The following is an 11,932-nucleotide window of genomic DNA, read 5'->3' on the forward strand; positions in this document are numbered from 1 at the left end:
TGTTCACCTTTAGTATATCTATCATACCTTGTTCACTTAGTGCATCTATCACACTTTGTGTTCACCCTTTGTGTATCTATCACACTATGCTCACCATACTCGCTTAGTGTATCTATCACACGCTCAACTACTGTATGTATCACATGTTGCTTCATATAGTGTATCTATCACATGCTCGCTTTGTGTATCAATCACACACGTTCACTTTGTGTATCAATCACACACTCTCACTTTGTGTATCTATCATACTTGTTCACTAGGTGCGTCTATCACACCTTGTGTTCACCTTTTGTGTATCCATCACACTTGTTCACTTAGTGCATCTACCACACTTTGTGCACACCTTTTGTGTATCTATCACACGCTCACACTTTGCTTCATATGGTGTATCCATCACACTCGCTTCACCTTTTATGTATCTATCACACTATGCTCCCTTTGTGCATCCACCACACACGGTTGCTTAGTGTATCTATCACATATTTGCTCAGTATATCCATCACACTACGCTTACCTAGTGTATCCATCACACTCTCTTCACTTTTGTGTATCTAACGCACATGTTCGTGAGAATTGCATAATTCTCTTACATCCTTTCTGCATGAGATGTAGTTTGGTTCATGTCTACTTGCTGGCATAGCATTCGCTTAAAATGTTGCATTTATTTTGCATAATTGCTTCATCACAGCTACATTCGCGCTATTTTGCGCACCTCACTTGTACTTGTTAGTACATTGCATTGTTTTGAGTGCAAACTGGCTTCGCGTGGCGTATAAGTCCAATTATCAAAGTCTTCCTGCATATCATTTGCATCCTGCCCCTGAACTACGCTGGTTTGATTCCTTGCAAAGGGATACGTAGGCAGCCTGTAGGCGCAACCATTTATTTATCGATATTTTGTTTGTTTGTCCAAGTCTTCGGACTTATCAAAAATGGGTCATCTCTGGGCTTTGACATTCACTCCCGTCATTGTTATGACTTTCGAGTTCTGTCAAAGAGGGGCAACTGTAGACACCCCATTTTTGACCGCCCTTAAGACATGGGCACCACTGATGTTTTGCTCGGTGTTGAGAGATGTACAGGGCAAAGAATCAGTTTCTTTGGCTAGAAGAGAAGCAAATCTTTCAAAACACTTTGTTTAGGGTTTTGGAGTTGAAGAAAAGAGGAAAGGAGAGGAGAAAACTAGTTTGGGAGAAGTTCGGCATGAATCCGGGTAGAAGCGAGTCGAGCAACCCTCGCTGAATCGGGCTTTATCTGTCTGTACACTTGGAGTTTAGCTATGATGCCAACACCGTCGGAAAGCTTACTTCCGGGGCTTCATTTTGCACTCAAGAATCTCTTAAAGCCAAGTCCGGGTTGGGGAGGTATGATTGGTTGAATTTGGGTATCATCCCTGTTGGATCGAATCTGCGCGGCTTCACCAAAATGGGCATAACGTTTTCCACAGGAGGAATTTTGATGCAAGGTTTGCGCCATTGGAAAGCTAACTTCCGGGGCTTCAGTTTGGACACCAATCAGCCATTTTTTGACCTTACCGGCCATCCACCGGCACTATATTTATCCGGCCGGCAATTTATTGTGCCGACCGGCACTTTATTTTGCTGACCGGCAATTTTTGCTAGCCGACGACCTTCCGGAGCATTCTGCAGATTGAGTGGATTCCAGCTGTGCCAGCTGGAATGCACAGAATCGATCCCCCATGCACATGTGTGTTTGTTTTGCACCTTGTGAGTCTTTGAACCCCTTAACCTTCTAGAAGCTTGAACCCTTTGGAAGCTTGGCCAGCTGTTTTAGCTTCCTCTAGAAGCCTTGCACCCCCCTTGAACCCCTTTGACCCTTTCCCTTGACTTAGCTTGTAAGTTAAGTGCTTCCCTTGCTTACATAAGCACCATTCCTCTCCCTTTGTCTAGGTTGGATGGTTTTAAAGCAAAAAAACCAGAGATATACCATGTATATCTGATATACATACATACAACCCTCAATCTCTCTCCATATCTCTCTCATTCAACCATCAAATACCATTGTTCTTGGGCCATTTCTTCACCAATCCGTAGCACCACACCCCTACACTTCATTCCAGCACATTGGAGGTCATTTGCAGAGGCTAGGAGCATCCAAACTTCAACCAAGAGGTGCTGGCTCATTGGTCTACAAAGGTAAGTCATTTTCTTCCCTTTTCTAGCCTATTCTTGCATCATACCTAAGCCATAGTTTCTTGCATATTTGAGCTCCGGCCAAAACTGAAAGTAGCCTTTTTTTGAGCTTTGTTTCATCTTTCATTAAGGGTCCTACCTTGTTTGAGACCTCCATTTGGCACTTGCCTCTTTACACCTTTGTATGCCATCATTTTTGCATAGTATTTTTGGCCCATGTGTAATCTGTTTTGGAGCATGTTATAAACTGTGAATAGGCTTATTTTGAGCCCTTCTTCAACATTGAAGAAGGGCTCATCCTTGTTTGGGACCTCCATGTACCACTTGCCATTGTAGCCCTCTTTGGCCCCCTTTTTTGCATAATTTATTAGCCTGTTTTTCTTCTGTTTTTGTGGCTTGGTCCGAACTTAAAGTGGCCATATTTTGACCCCCTTGTCATGTTTCATTAAGGGTCTTTGGCTGTTTGATGAATATTTTGTGTACTTCATGTTATAGCCCTCTTGTGGCCTTAATCTTGCATAAATTGTTTGCCATGCTTGTATCTGTTTTCGAGCCTTGTCATCTACTGAAAAACATCATATGTTTTGTCCCTCTTCAGTGTTGTAGAAGGGTATTTTTCTATTTGGGTTTTGCATCTACCACTTGCTTCATTGCCTCCCTTGCGGAGCCGTTTTTGTATGCCATTTTATCCCTATCTTTGCTTGCTGTTTGGCCATGTCATAAACTGTAAAAATTCTTGTCTCAGGGCTGCCTTGCTTCTGTCTTCATGCTCCATGTCCATATTGTGCATGCTTTGTATAGCTGTAGGCCATTGCGTATGCCTAATTTTGCATTTCGGGTCGCATGTCATGCATCGGGTGCCATTTTGCCATGATTCGGGGCTGTTTCGGGTCATGTTTAGCTTCTGAAATTTGCATGCTAGCATATCATCTTGCCATGTCTTGTTAGAGTGGCATTCCGTGCCGTAGGTTCGGTCCTCGGTTTGCGTGCACGCGTACACGTACTTCGAGAGTCTCATTTCATCTAATGGCCACTGATGTGGGTGCGGCTGAGGTCCACTCACATTGGTGTAAGTCCATCTTGCATCGTGTATGCCATGTTTCAATACGTTGTGCATGTTATGTTGTTAGCATTGTGTGTGTCATGTAGTTATATTGCATGTTTGTATGTTTGCTTGCATGCTTAGGTCGCATGTGCATCGTTGTGCATTGCCTCGCCTCTTGACCAACCACGATTGAGGTTGGGTCCCTTGTATGTTTTGTGTGCATTGCATTTGACATTGAAATGCATACTTGACTCTTTGGCCATCATGCATCGAAATGCGTGATTGGTGACCCGAGGGTCGAGGGCCATGTTCCCTTGAGTCCATTACATGATAGGGAGTGTGTCCATGCATACATGTGCCTGAAATCCTATGCCATATGCTGTCTATTCTCTGTTGCTGTCAAAATTGTCTTCTGCAGGAAGTTTCTGCCGACCGGCAGAATTAAGTGCCGGCCGGCAATATTTTAATGGCCGATAAACCCAAACAATGCCGACGGAAATCCTGGACTGCCGGTGGGAATTCTGTCCAGCCGGTGGTGCTCTGCAGCATGCAAGGAACCTGTTCTGGAGTTTTGGCAATTTTCAGAAAGACAGGGCAGTGTAAACAGAGGTGGCAGTGTTATGGCACGGGCTTTTCGGGCGAGATGGGTCAAGCATGCATCATTCACGCATTCCAAGGCGGGCTGTGGCCACTTTCCATTTACATTTAATTTATTGATTAAATAGGAATTCTGTAATAATTAATTAAGTAGTTAGTTATTTATTCGGACTGTAATATTTATTCGGTCCCTCCGAGTGAGGGCGTATTTGTAATAAGTATGGGTGCGTGTTTGTATGTCTTCCAACCCCCACTTCTTTCTCCTTTTTATTTACCTGCCTATGATGGTAGACTGGGGCACGTTTAATTTAGCATACCTTATGCTATGCATGCGTGCATCCATGCATTTGTATTACATGCATTGAGCTCGGTACATCATGCTAACTGCATATGTATTTCAAATTCCAAACTGAATATGTGATAATTGTGCATTTTCACATGACATGTCTAGGTTAACCGAGCCTATCTTAGCAACATTTTGTATGCGATGCATTAGGCACTTAACATGGACTTGGATCATGCATGTTTGTAACAAGTTCTTTGTTTTGGCATGGAGTACTATGTAAGTATTTTAATGCTTTAGCATGTCGCATGTGTGTGAATGCTACCATGACAGTATGCTTGCCATGAGGCTAGATGCTTATGTGTTAAACTGTTTGAATGCCTGTGGGTGAAGGCTGGATTGTTTGAGTTGGAAAGACTCGTTGAAATCCGCATTTTTAGCCTGCTTGCGAGTAGCAAATTCCAAAGCATTTTCAAACCAAACGGATATGCAATGTTTATTTCCAAATTAGGCAATCTAGTCTATACTTGTTTGCTGTGCGCATAACATAGTAATTCTAGGCTAATAACCGGAATAAGAATACATAACGTTTTCAAAATTGGATATCATGGTTAGTAGAGGCCGGTCTTCGGACCGGGCGAAAGGGGGTGCTCATAGCTGACCTTCCCCGATCGTACCCAAGCTCCCGAGCCGAGACAACTCCGGTGATGACGGACATGTGGCCTTCGGCACCGAGTCAGGGTTTCCTAAATTCTCCCATAAAAAAATATTTAGGTGGCGACTCTGTATCTGGCAAAGCAGTCCATGTTTGGCACTACTTTTTCGAAAATCTGTTTCTCAAAACGATTTGCCAGATTTGGACTCTTTGGTTCAGATTAAGAACCGTGACACAAATCGAGTTCGAACTGTAGTAGCGAGGTCCCCCTCCGCGGGCGCGTCTACAGGCTTCATCAAGTGCCTAGACACACAGAGGTTGACAAAAGGGAACGGGCATCATGGGTTAGGACTGACCTCCCGGTTGGTTACCTACAAAAGCATACATGACACAGAGTGAGCCAAGCTCAGTGAATAATAGTACTTAAACAACTCGATGCTCAACTTAAATCATGATACATAACAATGCGTATGTAAATGCAGAGATCATAGGGTTAATCTGATTCTGTACTAATATCAGGACGGCCTTAGGCCCCGTCTTTAAACAGAATGGCTTTAAGGCCTTAAACAGAGTGGCATTGAGCCCTTAAACAGAGTGGCATTAAGCCCTGAATGCAGAACAGCCTCAGCCCTGTTCATGCATGTATGAACCCAAGAGGTGTCGCGCACGGATTCTAGAGGTGACTCACACTGTATAGTTCTGTACAACACTTTGTTTCATACCAGAAAATATAGATTGGCCATAGGCCCAGATATCGTCAAAGCAGACTAGTTTCAGAATCTTACAGAGTTTCAGATGAAAGTATCCACATCCTTTCCATCATTCATTCACATTCTTTTAATTATTCGCATATGTTACATAATTAACATGCGATAACAGAATGCTAATGGTAATCATTAGCTGTAAGTAAAGCTTAGTACACTAGTACTACTACTCACAGTGTTGTGGCGGAGCGATGGTTCCTCCCGGAGTGTGTCTTACACACATATATAACACACATTAGTTTCCTTTTTCTTGTTAAATCATTTCCTGAGTCATTACGTTTCAAATGAATTTACAATCATCTTAAGATCATCAAAAAATTATTCTAAAAATATCAGAGGGTCGAGCATGCAAAACTGAGCAGACACTTTTTTCCAGTTTAGGCCGCACGTGCGGCCGTCCCCTCTGCACGAGCGGACATGGGCTGCACGTGCGGTCCCCCTTCCCTGTACGAGCGGCCAAAAGCAGAATGTAATCCTCATTTTTTTCCTCTTGTCCGCACGTGTGGCCATGACTTCCACACGTGAGGTGGTGCTTCGCATGTGTGGCCATGACCTCCGCACGTGCGACAGTAGTCCCTGTTTTGGGCAGTCCGAAATTAACCCAAAATCCAGCAGAACCAACATATTCTAAGTACAAAATAAAGATGAGTAATTCAATAAGTTAACCCAACATCTTCATAATATGAATCACAATTATAATATCACAAATAGACATGATTAGAAGCTTAATTAGGCCACAATCCTTCCTAGTTTCATCTACAAAATCCAATTTCCTTGTCTTCACAAAATATATATACAATACATATGTATAATTATATGAGTTTGGCATGAAAACCAAAGAGTAAAGGGTAATTCCTACACAACACTTAAATTAAGTCTCAAAGCAACCAAATGATGAGAACAAATTCCAATCAAGCATGAATCACTCAAAATCCTCAATTACAAACCCTAAGTTGTAAAAACATGAAACAAGCCCTTCCTTAAGTCTAAGTGAAGATTAATTAGGTTGGATTGAGCTTATCTTGAATTAAATCCCACAACTCTCCTCAATTTGCCAATCTTCCTTGTTGAATTTCTTCTCCTCTAATTCTTCTTCTCCACACTCTCTCTTTTCTCTCCGAGGAGATATTTTGAAATGAATTCCCAAGTCAAATGGTTAAAGAGCATTGATATTTACATATAAGGTGAATAAGACGAAAATCAATCAGTTTAATCGTTCCTAATCAAAATTTCACAGAAAATCATTTTAAGACTTAAAAATCATGCCGATCTCAAATGTAAAATCAATTTCAGATTATTAAACTTCTAAGGCCTCCAATTTCTGAGCCAAACTTTATAATTGTGACAGATTGTTCTCTTATTAGACAGATATGCATCCATAATCATAGGATTCACTTAATTGAGCTTAATTCCACATAAAATTTCACAATGAGCATTTAAAAGCGCAGAATTAGGGACTGAAAATATACTAGAATCATGTACGAGGGTCAGGTTATTACACATACTCTGGCTGATGTATTCAAAACTGCCTTTTTAGGTCACACCTCTGTAAGCCGGGCCATCCAGGCCTTCTCGAGCAGCTGGGAGAGGGTTCTCGACTCGCGGCCGAGGGAGGCGTCAAGCGCCTGCTAGACAGGATGATGAGTCCAGAGAGGAGGAGGAGTCAGCGCATCCTCAGTCGGAGACATCCGCAGGCAAAGATGATGACTCTGGTTCAGGTTCTGAGGACGAAGGTGACGCCGAGGAGGATTCTGAGGATGGTGGCTCCGATTCAGATGGTGGTGCTGGTGGAGGTGGTGTAGAGGCTGCTCAGCCAAAAAAGGTGAAGAGAGCCTCTCGATCTTGAGCCTGATAGCACCGATTCAGATGCTTTGCTTTATTTCCTTTTTACTAGTAGTTGTAGCACATTGTACAACTTTAGGCAGTTTTATTTTCCTTAAAACTTGTACCCTGTTGTAAAGTGTTGTAAAAACCATGATGGAATGAAACAGCTTTTTGTTCAAAAAGTGTTGTATTTGTATTCTAAGCATCGCATCGCATCATTTTACACAAAAATGAGATTGATGAACATTGAACATTTATGCATTACCAAGTCAAGTAGTGGACCAACGTAACAAACTAAACAACTCAACTCAATAAGCAACAGCAAAACCTTAACAAGTTCACAACTCAATAAGCAAACGAGCAACAACTCAATAATCAAGGAGCAACAACTCGATAAACAAATGAGCACCAACTCGATAAGCAAAACTTAACAACTCGATAAGCAAATGCATTTTAGACAAACAAAGTAACAAAACGCATCCGAAACAGCAGTAAACTCAGATCTTCAGCACTCTCAGCACATAGGAAGGCTAGAGACTCCCTTTCGGAGACAAAAAGGTGGTTGCAGACCACTTTCTACTCATGGCTGACCACTAAAAGGGCCTGCCGACCACTTTTTTGGTCTGCAAACCAGAAAATGTGGCTAGTCGACCAGAATAAGTGGCTGGTCGACCACAAAAAGTGGCTGGCCGGCCAGTTTTTCTGGGGACCTCCAGATTTTTGCCACATGTCCTCCAAACAATGCCTTATCCTCCATAAAGGTTCTAGCTTCGTGGCTCCCTCATTCTAACTCAGTTTTGCACCAAATGGAGGCATTTCTTGTCCAAAATCTCCCAAATTAGATTGCCAACTTGGACGGCTCGGAAAAGCTGAACTTCCGAGGCTTCGGCATAAATGCACTATTCATGCTGAGCCGCATCCTGCTGCGTCTTCCATTCCTTCATGCCGCAGCAAGATTTTGGAATCCGATAACTCACGTTTTTAGCTTTGGCAGACAAGAGATGTGCCCCACTTTTGAAGACTTTCAAGCTTTGATGGAATCCGAGCGCGACGAAGAAATCTTGCCCCAACTCCGCTTCGGCCACGTCCAAGCCTTAGGACGGATGTGTGGGCTTACTTTGCATGATGCTAGGTCATTGATTCGCGACGGAGAACTGGACATTCCACGTTTGATTCATCAGTTTTCTGATGCCGGTGATCACAGCGACCATTACTGGCAAGGTTTTCGGCGACATGCACTTTGCTTGTGCATGCTGTCTCATTTCTTGCTTGCCCCAGGCTCTGGAGGGTTTAGCGCCCGTTTGATTGAGGTTGTCGAGGGCTTGAAAGAGGGCAAGAGCTGCATCGCCATGACACTAGCTGAGACATTGATGGGCTTGGATGCTTTTCATTGCCGAGAGACGACTAGATTCGCGGGGAGTCCACTACTGTTGCAGGTAATGTTTCTCACGCTATCTCACATATATGTCTCACATCACTCGGCCCTCAGGCTCGGTTTTTCTCTCAAATCCTTTTTTCACTTTTTTCTCCACGTACACATCTCTATTCTTTAATCTCTCATTTTTCATCATTCCCCAGATATGGTTGATGGACAAGTTGAAGGTTGTGGACTCATGCCCAGCATATTCAGCTCGCGGCTACTTCTTCCCGCGACGTCTAGTCGATGCCCCTGATGAGGAATGGTGGTGCGAATGGATGCGCAGTTGTCTGCTGCCAGTATTGCTTGGTGCTGCCCCTGGCTCAATTTACCTGCAATTAGCTACAGCATGACTCGCCAGCCCGGGATTCAGTTAATCGGCCTAACACACTGTGTCCTTCACTTCCCATTTCTAATCCGGCGTCAGTTCGGACATGATCAGACTTGCCCGGAGGAAGGGATAGAGTACCCTGCCGCATTTCCAATCCAAGGCATACAGCTAGCTCGGTATGCCATAGCATGGTGGACGAGAGAGCTTCTGGCCCCTGCTCCCATTTTTAGTTACACCCTTTCTGATGAGTGCATAGCCTGGCTTGGTGAAGAGACGCGGGTTGGGCGTACTTTGGCATCAGAGGCTTCCACAAGCTCTGGGAGGGAACGCAGGAACACCTGACTATGCCTCGAGTTTATTGCTTTAATCAGTACTTTCAAGTTTTTTACAACCGGACTAACACTTATGTTTGCACCAGTAGCTTTGAATAAGTCGAACCACTTCTTGACAGACCTTAGCCGAGGTAACCAACCGAACTAGGTTTGCTCTTAGCATAATGAGATACCTGAACTCCAACCGATCTATGCCTTTGGGGCTAAACCAGCTTTCTTAGTTTTTTTAGATGGAACTCAGAAAGCTGCCCCTAGACGATGAACCGATCTAACAAAATCGTTTCCATAACCGATATAACGAGACGCTTGCCAAGGTCGGGCTAACAAAATCCCTGCTCAAACCGAGCAACCTATCACCTTGCAGAAACCGAGATAGAACTTGTAGAATCCACAAAGCCGAGGTAGGACTTTTTTTACCATGCTTTTAATTTGTAACGACCCTCACTCTACCCTAGTCATGCTTGCATATACTACATGATCTTGTCTTGATATGTTGCATTTTGCAAACCTTGATTTGATTTGCTTAAGAGTTTCTTGCATGTTTTGTACCCTGCTTGGTGTGAGTTTAGCCGAGGTCATCTTTAGTCTAGAACTTCCTTGGAACCACTTTGTTGAACCTCCACCTTCGCTCTGACATATTGGCCGAGATGTCATTATCTAAGCCAAGGTGTTCATCACCAAGGCCGAGATGTGTATTATCTGGGCCGAGATGTCACCTTTGCACCTAAGTGATCTTGTCCTGAAGTGGTGTAACCTAGACCAAGGTGTGGCACAGCTTAGTCAAGTGTTGTCCTTCCTAGCCGAGATCATTATTCCTCACTTGCCGTTGTCTTGTTCTTAGCCGAGATCATTACCCGCCAGAGTGCCCATGCCATCTTGCTTGTAGAACACACTTTGTCATAGTCTTGTCTTTTCACTCAGCCACCTTTTGAGGAGAACCAACCCGGTAGTGCCACGTGTCCCAACTGAGTGTTAAGTCAGCCGACAGACCCAGAAAATATACATTTTTGGTATTACATCTTTGCCTTGTAGAGAGAGAGAAGCTTTAGAAGAAGAATAAGAAGTTTTAGAGTGAGAGAGTGGGCTTTCGAGCTTGATTCCTAGAAATCAAACCGTTAGATTTGTGTATTGAGGTTATATTCTTGATTTACTCTTGTTGTTCCTTATGTTTACCTAGCTGCATTGCACGATCGAACCTGTTTTGCATGGCATGCATTGGTTTAAAGTTGGTTTTAGAAAGAGAAGATAGTGTTCATGTGTTTTTGAAGAAAAAGCCTCGTTTGATCCGAAAGTTTGCATTAAGGCTCATGTTCCTGTGTTTGTTTTGATAAGATCCTTGAGTGTGGGTACCCAGGTCCATGTTTTTGAATTCATAGCATGAAATCTCAGCTTTTGTAATAGCAAGTTTTGATCTTTGCATTTATCTTCCTCATGTCCATGTTCTTCATGTTCTTCAAGAGAGGGAAACCCAGATTTTCCCGACCTCATTTCCTTGAATGTGGCCATCGAGGCAACACCTCGGCAAGGAGGTGTGGGACCTTGGCCTAGACCTGGTAATCACCCAGCATGTTTTCCCGAGATGGAAACAGTGTTTTTTTTTGGATCGCCTTAGTTTTAAAAGAATGCCAAGGTCACTTGCATTCATGTAAAGCTTGTTTGATAGTGCATTCAATGGTATTTGTTATGTGTTTGTAGGACTTGGACTTGCCTTGACCCCGACGTCTGAAGAGCTATGTGAGTGGTATTTTTAATAAAGTTATGTTATTAAGTTTTGATAAAGTTTTGCCTTGCTTGTTTTGGAAAAGTATTTTCTGAAGCATGAATAATGATCCCTATCTCGTATACCAAGTACTAGCCTTGTTTTGAATAACAATCTTGAAAAGTCCGTACGTGCTAGAGGACTATAAGCATTTGTAGCACAATCTTGAAAAGTCCGCACGTGCTAGGGGACTATAAGTATTTGTAGCACAATCTTGAAAAGTCCGTACATGCTAGGGGACTATAAGCATTTGTAGCACAATCTTGAAAAGTCCGTACATGCTAGGGGACTATAAGCATTTGTCGCACAATCTTGAAAAGTCCGTACGTGCTAGGGGACTATAAGCATTTGTAGCACAACTTTTGTTAATATCATCCCTTGGAACTTGAAAGCCTTGAAAGACTTTAATTGTCGAGACTTGAAAGATTTGTTAGATAAACTTGATTTGCCCTTGGATTTTGTACAAGATGTGTTATGCTTTGATTTGATAAAGGTTTCGAATATCATTCATGCAAACCCCTTTATTGTTTGTACCATTCACTGAGTATCCAAGCTCACCCCTCTCTATATATATATATGTAGGTGACGAGCAGGACGGCAGTGACGCCTAGATGTACTTGCTACTTGTTTTGGATTTTGCACTTTTGCAGCATCTTGAAGATTATGCTTCTTAGTTGTATTTCATTGTATTTTGTATTTGATGGCTGAGAAGCCTTTTTGGTCAAGATGTACTTTTGTACTTCATTGTTGTATTAAAGCTATGAAAAGATGT

This window comes from Camellia sinensis, chromosome 13 (genome assembly GCF_055761805.1).
Source record: "Camellia sinensis isolate YWXY chromosome 13, ASM5576180v1, whole genome shotgun sequence".
In the NCBI taxonomy this organism is placed as follows: domain Eukaryota; kingdom Viridiplantae; phylum Streptophyta; class Magnoliopsida; order Ericales; family Theaceae; genus Camellia; species Camellia sinensis.